The sequence below is a fragment of the Corvus hawaiiensis genome, chromosome 6, assembly GCF_020740725.1.
Source record: "Corvus hawaiiensis isolate bCorHaw1 chromosome 6, bCorHaw1.pri.cur, whole genome shotgun sequence".
Taxonomy (NCBI): domain Eukaryota; kingdom Metazoa; phylum Chordata; class Aves; order Passeriformes; family Corvidae; genus Corvus; species Corvus hawaiiensis.
In genome coordinates, this window is record NC_063218.1 from 27,934,554 (window position 1) to 27,950,483 (window position 15,930).

A 15,930-nucleotide genomic window follows, 5' to 3' on the forward strand; every position below is an offset into this window, starting at 1 on the left:
AGAACTCTGCGATCCGTTCAGGAATATGTCGCCCGTAAAAGCAAGATAGGAAACATGACCGTGTAAGTTATTCGTAACTGATTGCTTTTTCCGGAGTTTAATTCAAGCAAAGCACAGAACTGGTGAGAACACGATACCCCTTTCCCCCACAGCTTTGATCATCCCAGAAGCACATTTTTATGCTTCCCACACAGCATAAAGGTGGCGGTGCTCCCCTCATGATATGGTCTTCTCCTACGGGAGCATCTCAAATGCAAAATTATGCAAGGCGGATGATGCAGATGTCAGGAACTTCTGCTGACATTTCTTTCAGCTTTTCAGGATCCCGAGATCTTGTAAAGAAATTCCTGCTCGTCAGCAAGATGTCTCCTCAGCAAGAGGTGCCCTCGAGTGGGTCCGTCACCTTTCGCTCCGTGACAATGGCCGCCAAAAGGTGCGTCCCTGAGCTTTCCTCCCGTGCGGGGTCTCCCGCAGGTGCAGTCTACTCGGCACAATTTTTGTGACAACTCTCGATCCCATTTCCTTAAAGCTGAGGTATTTAAGAGAGAAGCGACATTTGCTCAATTTTTATTTTTAACGAAAAAGTCTGGGCAGGCAAAGGGCGCGCAGGGGGCTGTGGCAGCCGTGGGGCTGGCAGCTCTGGCGTCCCGCCTCCCTGCAAGCCAACGGGGCAATCCCCGCTCCCTTCCCGGCGCCCGCGCCCGCCCCGCAGCTCCCGCCCCGCAGCTCCCGCCGCCGGCTCCGCCGCCAGCCCCGCTCCAGCCGGGCTCACGGAGGCGGCACAAAAGCGAAGCTCAAGCCCGGCCGGGGTGGGGGAGACTGTGTTGGCTGGTCCTGGGCTAATGTTTCAACTTTTCCGGTGGAGAGAGCAAATTGCTCCACAGAAAGTTTTGTCACACGGGCTGATGATATACGGAAAAGACTCCACTACTGGAATAAGTAGTAAAGTAGGTATGTTTATTCCAGCGCTGGGATGCATGGGGGATAATTCTCCGAAGTCATGGGTGCCGACAGCTGCATTCAGCTTGGTATATATCGGGTTACAAGTTCCATATTCATTAAGTTTCCCAGTACGCCTATACATATTCATTGCCTAGCCCCGCCTAGCCTCGCCTCGTATTGCAATGAACCCCAAATCATTTACATCCACGTTGCGCTTGCGCAGTGTCATCTGGTGGTCATGGGCAGGGGTCTCCGGGATGAAGTAAGAGTCCTCCTCAGATGAAGTAGAGTCTTCCTCATTCTGAACTTTTCGCTTTGCTTTCCCCCACATGCTCTTTATGTCCCTGGCCCAAGTCCAAACTTCAAGGCTGGTTTAAGTTAGTTTTAGGTTCGAAAACAGGATCTTTGGTCAAGATTCCTTCCCTTTATCAATAGTCTTATATCTTCTCATTCTGCTTTGGTAGGCACAATAAGTGTTGAGCAAGCTGTATGCATTGTTTTTAACAAACAGCTTCTTAGCAAATCATTTAACCTCTGCTTTCCCCTCCTCCCTCTGATTCGCTGGGGTGTTTGCCACAGTGAAATGTCCCGGGAATACCTTCCTCCGGAGGTCGAGGGACAGGCAGGAAGAACAGGGAGAGACATCCCATTTATGCCGGGAAATACGGGAAATGCCTGAACCGAGGGAGATTGGCTGCCCTGCCACACAGCCCCACAGAAACCTCTCTGTCCTTTGTGTGAAGAAAGGCTTTGTGCAAAGATCAAAAAGTACAGAAGAAAGCACTAATTAAATTTTAAGCCCTATATTCCACTTGGGTAGGAAGGACCCTTCCTGTGCCTTGCAGTTCACTCGCTGGGAAAATACATTCTCTCATCCTCATTGCAGCCCTCCGTTACCTCCTTTCTACATTTTCTTTCCTCTAATTCCCTTTGTTTTCTGGGGGATTGTGTTTCTGGCTTGTCCCTGCATTCCTTTCAGACCTACAGTGCTTTGCTTGACACCTTCTTCCCAAAAGCTGCTTAAATTATCCTCCAAACTGTTTGGCATTGACTTGTGCGTGTCACATTCAATTTTAAGTTCAAGAGGTTCTGAGCTGTGCTTGAATTTTTTGGTTTGAAACCATGCTGTCCTGGGAAGGGCATTAAGGAATTGTCAGGAATGCTGGTATGAGACAGGCAAACTGATGCCAGGCTGATGGAGCACACACGTGCCTGCTGCTGGGCATCCATCTGTAGCAAGGCTGTTTGATGCCTTATAGACTGGTGATTTGAAGGGACTTCAAAGGGGTACATGCAGATGTTACACTGCCTGTGGACAGAGCCCTTTTCCTTACATTATGGGGCTCAATTTGTTAATTCACACCATCACCTTAGTTAGGCTCCTTTATGAAACATTAGTTTTGTTTTGTTCCCAAATAACTGTCTTGATAGTAAAACAAACAGAATCATATCCACTTAGGAAAAACACATTGAATAAATATAAACATTCAAGCCAGAAGAAGGAAGCAAATGACTGTGGAAGAAGCACTTAAAGCAAAGACTGTAACACGGGATTTTTTGATACCCTCTGTGCTGGGTGGCAGGGGAAGCACTAGTTTATGTAAATATAAGTGCATGCATACAGATATTTAGTATTAAGCAGCACCAGGGTGGATGCTGGAGCATTGGAGCTCTGCCACTCTTCCTGTCCCACTGCTGAAATGCTCCTTGGCAGCCTTTGTTCCCTGGCACCCTCTGGGCTCCCAGCACAGGAGTTACTCCCTCCAGGAATCTAACGTTGCCTCCTTCTTTTGGAGGCAGAGAGTGCTCATATGCACGGACAGGCACCAGGCCATGGCAGGTGGCCAAGGCCCATGGGGACACCTCAGCAGGGGCTACAGAGACAGAAGACACCGTGCCTGGCATTGCACAGCCTGGAGTCCTCTCCAGGATGGCTCTTCTGGGGTGGGCTCTTTACCATGGCCAGGAGCAGTGTGGAACCACCCTCCAACACACCGGCCTGGCAGCCTGAGCACTGAGGAGGACAGGTGGCTGCATGCAGGCCTCCCCTTTCAAGAATTCAAGCATGACTGCTAGCAAAAAGTTCCTGATGGGCAGCAAACCCTCATCTACCTGCAGTTTATACCTTTTAAATTAGCATTTTTTTTTATACAGTAACTGCAGAGCTCTGTTAGGAGGGACTAGGTGTGAATCTGCCTCCTCTCCTATCAGGGCTTTCCCCATGAAAAGGGAGAAGACCGCCCATCTCTCACCCATGATCAGTAGTGATCTCACCTCTGTCCTGTCCTGTTGTGTACTCTCCAGAGTAACATGAAGGTTGGTCCTTACCATGATGTCTGAAAAAATTTTCTTTTTCAAGATAAAATTTTAACTATGTTTGATTCTGTGGGTTCCATTACTGTATTAATTCAAATAATTATCTTACATGTTTCATTGCCATGAGGATAAAAATGAAGCCTGGGGACAAAATAACATAGGTAAGGGTAAACAGATTAAATTTACTTCACATATGAATTTTAAAAACACAAGTAAAATTGTAATGATTATTTCAAAAGTAGTTAATGGCTCTGGATTCATCCTTGGATACTTAGCTTGGGATATTATGAAGAGCTTTTTTAGCCTGGAGGTGTATTTTTATTAACATTTTGAAATTTTTTTGTGTTAAAACATTGAGGACGCTTAAATAATTAATAAATACAAGGATGTTGCCCTGCTTTCATTTGCTGCCCATTCACTCTTCTGTTTTACTTGATGCAGCAATGCCATCATGTACAGGAGTAAACTGCCAGTCAGAAAATCTCTTTTGTACACTGAGAACTGGGGACACTGATCTCTGTGGTGAAAGCCAAGGTGTGTGCTTTCTGGAAACATAATTTCAGTTCCTGTTTCTGTAGCCAGCACCTGTAGTCTGAGGGTTCATCCACCTGTTCAGTCAAACAGGCTGCTTCCTGTTCCATGGGCACACATTTCTTGGAGAAATAGGTCTCTTTCTGTAAGCAAGGTGCATTTTTCTGCTTCATATAAACATTATGTTAATCCTGAATGGAAGTGCCCGATCAGAGCCTGCCTGTAGTCATATGGCTGTTGTTGAATGTGTGGCTTCTGTTATTCCTGGCTCTGTAGTTGGTGAACATGCTGTTCCTTCCACTTCCTTCGGTAACAGTCATCTGCACATTTTGAGGGTAATCCAGGGCACCACACACACACACACACACACACACTGTAGCCATTCTTAAAATGACGAATTCTTCGTCTTTCCTTCATGCACACTTACATTTGCACACAGTGTTTGCAAATCATCATAAACGAAAAAGACATTTTCTGTCTAACCTTGTAAAGTGACGATACGGTGAACTCAGCTTACGCACTTTAACCCCTTAATAATTGGAGTAGACTGGGACAAGCAGTATCTGTGGGTTGGAATTTGAATTGGTACCTTCTCTCTTGATTGCTGTGAAACATCCAGGAAAAAGAGATAATTGAGAAATATTTGTAAATGTGCATAACACGTAAAGACCCTCTGTAACATGCTTTTACTGCTAGTCCAGAAAAGTACATATTGCCAAAACTAGCCAGCACTTGGCCATTTTGACAAGCAGAAATAATGTCACTGGTGGATTGCCCGAAATCAGGATTGTGCAAACCCATTTGTAACTCTTTTATTTCACTGGACTTTTGAGTATCATGAACTAATGGAAGTGAAACCTAGATGTATTTCATTAACTGAATGAGAAAACCCATGGTTTTGCTGAGCATGATTTAATCATCTACACAGACGGTTGAAAAGAGCCACTTTTCAGTTTCTAGAAAGAACAGACATTATGATGCCTATACCTCTGCATTATTATAATCACCTGTTTAAAATATTTTTTTCAGAATTCTAATGACAGCAAAGTAAACAGATTTATGACATCTATTAAGATACTATTGTATCTTTATTTAATACTGAGATTCTGATAACACTCAGATTTCAGAAATAATTGTGTTTCTGTTGTGTTCAATGCAATATAGGTTTGTAGGAGAATAATTGTTGATCCAGGGCTGCTTATAGTCTCTAGAGATTAAATGTCTCTTTTTAAAAATCAAGGGCACTATCATCTGTCACTTAGAGGGATGAAACTGCAGTTCAGATTTCACTTTGGCAGGTATTGTAAGCATTTATGCGGGTTTTAAAATATTTTTAGAGTTTCTATTTTGATGATTAAAAAAAAAATCTGACAGTTGTTGTTAAATCACTAGTTTTTACACTTGGAGCTTGATTTATTCTCCAGAACTCAGCTCCTTTAGCCAGAAATCATAGACTTGGCTTTTGACTTTTTTGTGGTTGAATTACTACCCATCTCCAGCAACAGATGGAGCTGTAGGTATTTTTCTCTCTCTTAGTCCTTCATTGTTCTTTTTTTTCACCCTTTCAGTAGTAATTTGAATATATTTTCTTTAAATGGGAATTATTTACCACAACATGAATTTACCTCTAACTCCAAGTTATGTACTTCTGAAAACACAACTTCTAAAGTATCTGCATACAAGATATGGAAAGAGTGAGAGCAAATGGCTTGCATTTTTCTTCCTCTGAAGGCAATGGCCAGTGTCAACCTTTTCCTTCCTGCGGAAGTAAGGAGCTGTAGACAGTTTGTGGCATCAGAGGATGGTGGCTGAGGATGCCTGTGTTTGTCCAGTGGCTGGTTTTGTGTAAGGGTGAAGGGGTGCTTGGTAATATTGTTTAACTCTTCTTGAATCAGGCAAAAAGAAGACTTCACCCTGTGCATTTCCTTTGCAACAAAAATGATGTTTTAAAACTAGAAGTATTCTGAAACACATCCTTAGCCAGGTTCATCATTCATCTCTGCTTGGGCATATAATTAGAGGGCAGCCATGGATAAGAGCGCAAAGATGCCACCCACACAGGGATGTGCAGAGTGATGGCTTCCTTGAAGTGTAGCAGTCTTAATTTTGGCTGGCTGAGTATCACAGCCACAGCCTGCCTCTGGCGGTGAAATACCTTTGGTGGTGAAACCTTACTTTTCAGAGGAATGCCTAATACTCAGGGTAGATGGTTTTAAGGTCCTCTAAGGATGTGCTGAAGGCTTTTTATATTTTAAGCTCTATGAGCATGTATGTTTGTCCTTTTGTGAGGCTGTTCTTCAAGCCATTTCAGTGTAAGCATTGGTATGGGAAGAGAAAAGCCTAGTTTCTTTTGAAAGAGCACAAGTTTGAGAGGAGAAAGCAAACAGTATATTGGCCTTTAGCTCTGCCAGTTCCAGTCAATTCAGAGAGATGATTCATTGTGCAAAGACTATTCAGCACAGTGTTGGAGTGAATAATTAATTTCTTTAAAACTTGTTCAAGTGAATGGTAGTTTGGAGCTACCAGAGGTTTCTGGATTAATTCCTTCGGGTTTTATTGATTTTTTTATTCCTGTCTTTTAACACTGTATTCTGTCTTGTTAAATGGGTCTTAAAAACTTATTCAGATCATGAAATCAAAGAGAGGAAATATTTTCCCCTCAAGAACAGCAGAGACTAAAAGATAGAAAAAAACAATGCTGCTTTTATTTTGAAAAGTCATGCTGAATGATGAATACAGATTTTCACTTTGGTGCAAAACTATTTTTTTCCCCTGTCAACTATTGCCAGTTTGAAAGAGATATAAAATATTTTGAAATAAAGAAGCGGTACAGAAATTAGTGGCCATTCCTTTTTTTTTCCCATGGAGAGAACTTTTAAAAACAGGCATTGCTGTAACCCTTCACAATAGAAATTCAAGATATTTTATTCACATATAGCTAGTGTAGTTTTGTAGGACTAGGATCTATCTGAGCCCCTCAGTTCAGAACTGCTTGGAAAAATATTAAGAGTAAGATGGGTTATGATAGAATTGCTGGAACTGTTCAGGATGACAATGTTTACTTTGATGTCTCTGAGACTCACACCCGGTAAAGGATTTAAAGGCCATAAACTCGTACGCTTTGTTCTCAGATTTTTGTTTTAATTCCTTCTAGTTTTACTGATATTTATTTCCTTTCTTTTGACACCGCTGCCTGTGCTGGCTCTTAAAATCTTACTCAGATCATGATATCAAAAGAGAGGAAGTGTGTTCTTGTATTGTCCAGCTTGGCAGGGGGATTGGTTAATTCTTAAAATGGGAGTGTGGCATAGGATTTGAAGTTCTTAATTTGTTACCTCAAGTATCATCACTATTCACTGTCTCTGAATTGCATATTTATTTGTACATAACATGACTTTTGCTACTGTGATGTAAGTAATTTCTTTTTGTAGTAACAATTGTGACACAATTTGTTTGTTGTTAGAAGAGTAAAAAATGGATTTTAAAATTTATATCTGAAGCAAAAATTAAAGCATTTTATTTCAATTTAATCACAAAATAATTATTGGGGTTTTTTTTTTCACATCAGGGTTTCAATTTAAAATAATGGAATTTTGATTGAAAACGTGAGCAGTTTTATTTTTAAAACATTGTAAAACCCCCGCTTTTCTGAAATGACACATCTGATTTTGATGTATTAGAATATTCTAATATTGCAACTAGTTAAAGATAAAAAAATCAGATTTTTTTTCACCACATTTAATCTTATTTTGCAGAACGTCTCTCTGCAGTTCCATTTTCTGAATAATTCACTATTCATAAAAAATATAGTTCTTCAGGGTTTTTTTCAGTTTTATGCATTTGCTTGTGTCTATGAAACAATTCTGTAAGAAATATTTACATATATCACTTGATAGAGTAGGTGGTTTTAATGCACAAAATAAAACAGACATGCTGAATTTTCAAACTCGTGTGTGAAGTAGTCAGTATCTGTAAAGATGGAAAATTTAAATCATTAAGGAAAATTTCGTTTTTCAAAACTGGAGAAGTAATTAACAGGAACGTAAAAACTACCACAAACTGTATTTATATATTAAGGGTCTCACAGAGGTGAAGATAAAGGGGAAGACAAGAAAAATCAACAAAATATGAAAGGCATAGGGATAAAACAATAAACAGAAAGGGGCAGTCACTTAGACTTAAGGTGCCCCTTCACTTTGCCTTTCCAAGCCATCTCCAGCCCCATGCAGTGGGTGGACATTTGCTGGGGTACCTGTACAGCCTGCAGAGGGTGGTCCCTCCCTGGACACCTACAGCCCTGTCCTGCCGGACAGCTCAGGCTGCCGGGAGAGCTGGGACTCTCTCAGTGTGCTCAGTCTGCCAGGAGGGCTGTCTCTACACCTGTGCTGGAGAAACCAAACTCTGCTTCTCCACTGGAAAGTGGGTCTGGGGGCCTTTGAGTAATGCTGGATCCTTATTTGGAAGCTAAATTAATGGTCAGTACAAATAGGTTAATCCATAGTTAACACTCGTGGGACTCAAGTGTCCTCAACGCCAAGTCCTTTTTGGTACTTCTTGCCAGAGGCAGATAAGGCAGTCTCACTTTTTTTCTTCCCATGGATTTGTCTCTCCAAGATATCTGCTTTTATTAGCAGCATTTGATCTCTCTCTAATGAGGTGACCACATTACAGCTTTGTTAAATTCCTTCCCAAGAATGGTACTCCATGTTCAGATTTTTTGTTTATGTCACACACTGTCACAAAAAGGGCTTCTGCAACCCTCAGAAGTTGATTTATTGCAAGTGCTTCTTGCTGGGAAAGATTGTTTTTATTTTTTGGTAGTATACCTATTTTTAATATTTACAGGGGAAGATTAAATTCTCAATTTATTTGTTTGCTTGTACTGCAGACATTTAATTAACATTAATTAGTTGCATTAAAATTAAGAATGAAATTATGCTACAGGAATGCTTAAATACACTTTTTAATGTTTCTGATCCAAATACAGACAATTTCTTAAAAGAACACTAGTAGGAGGTCCATTCTTCAGTTTTATAAACATTTCTGTGCCTCACTAAGGCCCGCAAGACCTGGGATAAGGCCAATGTAGACCAAATACAAGTTGGCTGATACATGTGCAGGACTTGAGGCCAATATAAATGCATCTATGAAATGCGTGTGTATGAAAAATCCAGAGAAAACAGTTTGAAGAAGACCACCAACAAATAGATCACACATGAACATTTCTTTCATGTGCCTGAGAGTCATTGCAAATATGTTTAGACAGTTTTATCTGTAGATTTTAATTTACCATAGAGCTGGAGAGAAAATGGTGTTTTACAAATATGTCCAATCCAAGCGATGTAAAAAACAACCTATTATGCCACATTGTAGAGAAATATATTAATTTTTAAAGAAGTTTTGTAAGTGAAGCTGTTGATAGAATGGAAGAAATAAATGTCTAAATTTATGATGTTACTTTGCAATATGTGTCTGAAGAAATGTTTAATCATTTAGCAAATGCTACACACGAATGCTAAGCTGAAGGGATTAAATATGTGCAAGTTACCACTATGAATGTTGTACTTCGTCAGAAGATTTTAATAATGCATTAGGTGCTTGAAGGATAATCCAAATATGAGAAAAACCCAATTCCATCTGCTAGGTAGCAAATGAAACTGTGGCTGGTAAAAGACCCAGGGGATGCAGCCCATAGTCGTGTTCACATGAGTCATTCTGAAGTCTGTGACAGTGAGCACTGTTCTGTCTTAGCGAGGGCTGCAGATTTGCACTGTTTATTAGGATTAATTCTGTACTCCAACTTTCAAAGGGAAATGTCACACTAATGCCAGCATTTATTGGTATCCAGCAAAATTTAGAGACAATGAATCCTTGCTCTTTCAAAATCAAACACTCCATGAAGCAATTCTTTCCCCAGAAAGGGATTTGAACTCATTGTCACATCTGGCATATGCAAAGCCACATCTAACTGTTTTGGTTTTTTCCTTTACTTCCAGGAGAAAAAAGACCAAATGCAGAAAAACCCAAACAAACCACCTCCCCTCACAACCCCAGCTACAAAAAATATATTGTGCTGCAGCTCCTCCCTCTCTTCCTGAGTTTCCCCATTCTGTCCTTTGTTGTTGGAGATAATGCTGTCTTTTCATTGTGACCAATTATTAGATACACATTTTATGCATTTTTATAATGCAAATCTATTAGTTTATTTGAAAATATCTACAAGTTTAATGACATTAAAGTTTAATGACATAAAAATTTTTAATTTTGCGATTCAACCATCAGTAAAAATTCAAAATTCAAACTGTATAATTTCATGGGGACAATACATAGTACTGAATTAGATATATTAATTTTCTCATTGGGAAACGCATAAGACACACTTCTTCAGGTTTTTGAATAAAATTTTGAATAAAATAGAATGTATAGAGTGTATTTCATAGTATAAGTTTTGTCACATACTTCAAATACAAGATGATGCCCTAATGACGTCCAGCCGTGTTAAATGGGATGAACATGCATGCTGTTGACAAGTAGAAATTGTAATGGGAATGTTGGGTATTACTCTCTGGGAAATATTCATTACCCCCTTATTTTGGACTCCAAGCTCATCTGATAATTTGGAAGTTAATTGCCTTTGACTTTCTCTGCAGATACTACAAAAGACAAGAGTAATTTCATTCAGATGTGCTTCACTGAAAACAGAGGGAAAAAATAGAGCCTACTTTTCTTTTAATGTGGGGACCCCTCCCTAGTGTGACTGATGTCTGACAGAGGGATGTATAGTACGAATAATATGAGGTCCAACAAGGCCCAGTGCCGGGTCCTGCCCTTGGGTCACAGCAACCCCAGGCAGCAATACAGGCTGGGGCCAGAGCGGCTGGAAAGCTGCCTGATGGAAAAGGATCTAGGAGTGCTGGCCAAGAGCTGCTGAACATGAGCCAGCATGTGCCCAGGTGGCCAAGAAGGTCAATGGCATCCCAGCCTGTACCAGCAATAGTGTGGCCAGCAGGACCAGGGCAGTGATTGCCCCCCTGTAGTGGACACTGGTGAGGTCACACCTCAAATCCTCTGCTCTGGGTCCTTCATTACAAGCAAGATGTTGAGGTGCTGGAGCTTGTTAAGAGAAGGGCAATGAAGTTGGTGAAGGGTCTGGAGCACAAGTTATACAAGCAGCAGCTGAGGGAACTGGGAGTGTTTAGCCTGGAGAAAAGGAGCTGCAGGGGTGACCTTATCCTTCTCTACAACTGCCTGAAGGGAGACATATCAGTGCTGATGAAAGTTATGGAAAAGGCTGTTGAATGTGAGACCTGATTTTGCATTGAAAGACGAAATCAGGGTGGTGGTGTAGCAGCAGCCAGATGATAGTTTTCATATGCTAGGGGTAGATTGGATATTAGTGGGTAGAGGAGCAGTCAGGAAAATTAGAGATGAATCTACAGGTGTCGCACGGTAACAGCGGACTGGAGGAAGTAGTCTGTACATGTCAGTGTATATACATGGATGGGCTCTTTTCGGGGGTGTTAAAAACCTGATATTTGTATTTATATAAATATATGTATCTACATATCATATATAGATGTATTTATAAAGTCTGAAACTGCAAGGGTAAACATGATGGGTTAGCAGAAGGGTTTAGCATGTTAAGGATAACAGAAAATAGCATGCAGTGAAAATGTTAGCACTGAAAATTTTAGGTGCAAATTTACAAGTATGAGCATTGTAAATGAGTTGTATTGCTACAATCTTCTGCTGGAACAGCAGTTGGTTGCAGAAGTGATTTTTTATTTATCTGATATTGCTGTGGCAACAAGATGTCAGCTGGAGTTCAGAAAAAGAAGCAACAAACTGTTGAAAATGAGGGTGATAACAAGTGAGAAAAGCCCAGAAAAAGGAAGAGACAGGGAATGAGGTGTTGAAAAAAGATGACAGGTGGGATACAGAAGGTGATAAAAGACAGGAAAAAGAGATCTGACTGGATAGCTGTATTTCTTGTTCTTTTTCCCTGCTTACCATTTGAAGCACTGATTTTATTGTACTCTCCTCAAATGTTTTGAGGCTTTTGTCCAACCAGGAGTTACAAGAAGTAAGCAGACATGGTGAATATTTATTGACTTAACTGGAGTATAATATTGATAACAAAGGAAATGCCTTTTTAGCTACATGGCAAAGAAACAGGATTAAATAAAACCCCAAATCCTCTTTGGCTGCAATATCAATCCCAGATCAGTCTCAGAGTGCAAGAGTTGTGAAACTATAAAAAATAACCTAAAGTAAAGACTAAAATAGCTAATATTGGTGTCCTGTTTGGGTACAGAAGCACCAATTGAATCAACTGAAAGACAGTTTGTTTATGCAGCCAGTCCTTCCAATAGGCAACTAGGAGCCAAATGACTATTAAAGAACACATGAAAGTGCTGAGTCCAGGGAGTGAGTTTTTCATTTGCTGCTGCTCTCTGAGCTAGGAAATGTCCTCCTTATTAAAAAAATTCCTCCTAGCAGCTGGTTCCCAGAAACCTGGACAAGAGAGTTGCTACTGAGAACGAAGGGTAGGACTCATCAAACAACAAACAAAGGAGAGAGAACTTCTTAGGAAAAAGATTTATCTTCTTCCTTCTAGTGTTTTCTTAGTGCTTATAAGTAATGTAAGTACATGACCACCTTCTTGGTCTCCGTGGACAAGAAAGCACTGACAAATCTCAAGTACACCTCTACGCTTCCATTTTTTCAGTGCAGCGTCCCTCTTCATTCCTGATTGAAAATGTCATATTTTTATCAGTGTGCACAAATTTTTACTTTTATCAGAAAGGTACTACTACTTCCTCTCTGTGACATCATAATTAGAAAAGTGGTCTAGAAGGTGCTGTGTCACTATCACTGGAATTAAGTGCTTCTGCTGTGAATCGTGGCCATGCAGTTTATTAGCAGAGATTTTGCTTGTGAATGTCTCTGACATCCCTGGACTCAGATTTGATGGAGTCCTTTAGAAGAGGCAGTTAATTAATTACACTGAGAGGATAAAAAAAAAGGGAGGAAATGGTTATTTAATACTGCAAGACATCTCTGTGTGTATATTTAGCTTTGGGGACAGAAAAAGAAAGGAAAAATATTCTGATGATTTTTGAGCATTTTGGAAAGTCATTGTTCTCTCATGGCTATGACACAAAGACCAGTATTTTTTCTGCAGTGTATATTGCATATGCAATTGTTAACCCTGGATGTAGTTTCACAGTTTGCTGCCTTCAGGTGGAAAGCCAGATTAAAGGGTCCTCTCTATCTTCCACCCCCGGCCATGCTCTCGGCCACTCATTATCCTGCACTTCTACAACTGCCCATGCGCACAATGCCTCGTGATGCCACCCTGACAAAATCTGAAGGGATCCAGGTTAAAAATAACTCTGCTAAAGGGTTATTTTCAGCAATCCATTTTACCTTGTGCTCCTGCAAGCAGTTGCTGTGGCATTGCTGGAGAGGGGAAGCTGCAGCGGAAGAGCAGGACCACGCAGCCGGAGGTGGGAGGAGAAGCAGATGCCAACCTCCTGTGGCAGGATGGGCTCTGCTGCCATTAACACCTTTGGAGCTATGGGTGTGATCCTGCTCTTGCTGAAAACAATAGGGTTAACCGGGGGCATGAAGGAGGTGGTCTTCTCATCTCAAGTCCCTAGAACTGCAAGGTTGTTTATTGGTTGCTTGTACTCTCTGAGAATCCTTTGCTGTATTAATAGTTCTACAACTAGTTAATTAATAATTATTAATAGTTCTACAACTGTCTTACATGGACCATTCCTTTCTGTGTTTGTGTATTGGATTGTTTTGTCAATTGCATATCTGCACATAAAATTAGATATCTGAAGTCAACAATTAGCAACTGAGAATATTCCAACACCAATATTTAATATTCCATAAACCAACACAAAATTCACTTCTGATTTGGGTACATATCTAAAGGATATGTGGTCAAAATGGTTTTGGATGTTTTCAAGATATTTGAAATAGCTGGATGGGTTTTCTATGTCAAAATTTTTTTCCTGTTTCTGAATCATAAAATTGACTAGATAAAAATAATTTATAAAATTATTTTTAAAAATAGTTTTTAATATAAAATTTTTAAATTTCAAATTTTAAAAATAGAGCTTTTGGGCATATTCACTTGGTCACTATTAAATTAACTGGATCTGGTATATTCTCTTAAAGTTTTTTCACTTAAACTGTGTCTTTTGGCTTGCATGTTGCTTAAGTGCCACAGGACAGTTTATTTTTATAATATTAAATTTGGGAATATTTATAGATAGTCCACTTGGCTGGGAATAGAAGGCTTGTGAAGATGTGCAAGACCAAGAAACATGAGTTCACCCAGTTTGAGTGGGCCCTTGTTGAGCAATGACTGCTCTCCAACCTGACCAGCAGGGCACACTTAGAAGCTGCTGCACAAATCAAAATATTTGGGCCCAAAGGAAAAACAGCAGAGGAAGATGCATTTCATGTCATTATGAGCAGTAAAAAAGATGTAGTCTTTTAATTCTTCCCTTCTCAATTATTTAGAATTAGAATTCGTTATTAGAATGAAAATACTGCTTGAATCAATCTTGTTATAAATTAAGAACTGCCATAATTTCCAACTCTTCCCAGTCTCATAGTATTATGGTTACAAGATCTGGTTACACTTTCTCTTCTGAACCTCAACTGTATTAATTCATGATCTTCAATTCAGAAGACCCTTCTGAATAATTTGGAATCATCAAACCCCTTCCTCTACCCTCTGCCCTTTATCTGCTGTGGTGGAGGAGGCTGGTCATTCACAGGCACACCCAGAACTTGCATCCAAGGAGATAAAATTGCCTCCTTGTGGCTGCATCAGCTGTCTCCTCCATATTGACTTGTTTCATCTTTTTTGCACAGCAGCCTCTTCTCCATGGAAAGACAAATTCCATTGTATCCCTTTATTGGCATCAGGTTGATCCTGTCTGCTCTTTCAGATCTGCAACAGCTGTATCCTGACGATATGTATAGAGCAGTCAGAAACTGATCCTGGGGATTAAAACCAGTGGGTTTTGTGTTTAATAGGTGTCAGCCTACACAGGGATGAGTTTCCAGTCCTCTGACCACCTGTCTCTCCCATCAAGTGCCATGGGAGTTAACAAACTTTATGGGATTTGGCCCAGGAATAAGAAGAGCAATTTGTAAAATGAGTTGTCAGATGCGGATTCCCCATGCACACAGAGACTGGTCTGTAAAGTCTATTGTGTGCAGAGAAGTTGAGATGATGATAGAGAACTGATCCTTATGCTACAAAACTGAGTGGGCATCTGAGTGGGTATTAAAATAATTTCTGTGGTGCTTCCATTGCACTTCAGCAATATTTAATGAGAACATTAAAAATTAAGGCTATACTAAAGGCAAATTCAAACAAAAAATTGCTGATAAATATTTAAAGGTGTAGTTGATGTGTTTCATTATACCTGGAAAAATAACTACAGAGTCCAGTGAAAATGGGGTTCATTTTGCTGTTTTGTCATTACTGGTGCTAGGATAGATACAGCTTCAGCAGTGGGACAGCTTGCTACTTGTCTTAGTGCAAATGCTACTTCATGGAGGGAACATAGTTACAGGAAGCTGCATTTCCATAGGCTTTTAAGTATATGTTAATAGAAGGATTGTATGTTTTTTAAGGGAGGATAGCGGGCCAACAGTGGAAAGTTAACTGTCTTAAAAGTACTGTTGAAGCAAGAGATCTATGGTGTTGCCATTTTAATGAGGCTGTGACAGTGCCAGTAATCCCTGCAAAAATAATCTGTCAACAGACACTCACAAAAATGAACAGAAAGAAGCCAATAATCAGTTATAAAATACTGCTTCTAAAACCACATTTAACACTGCTCTGTTCATCCAAACCAGCAGAAGATGCTAAGCCCATCTGAGATATTTTCTGATATTGAGAATTACTTGGAAGAAGCTTTGAATTTAGCTTCTAAAATTAAGAAAACTTCACCAATGGAATGCTAGAAATCAGAAATATTGAGTTCTGAGGCAATTTCCTGCAATGGTAGGAGATGATACTGAATATAAGTTTAAAACATATCGGGTTTTTTATAAAAAATTACACTCCTGATGTCCAAGAGCACGTAATGTAGGGGTGATTCAGCA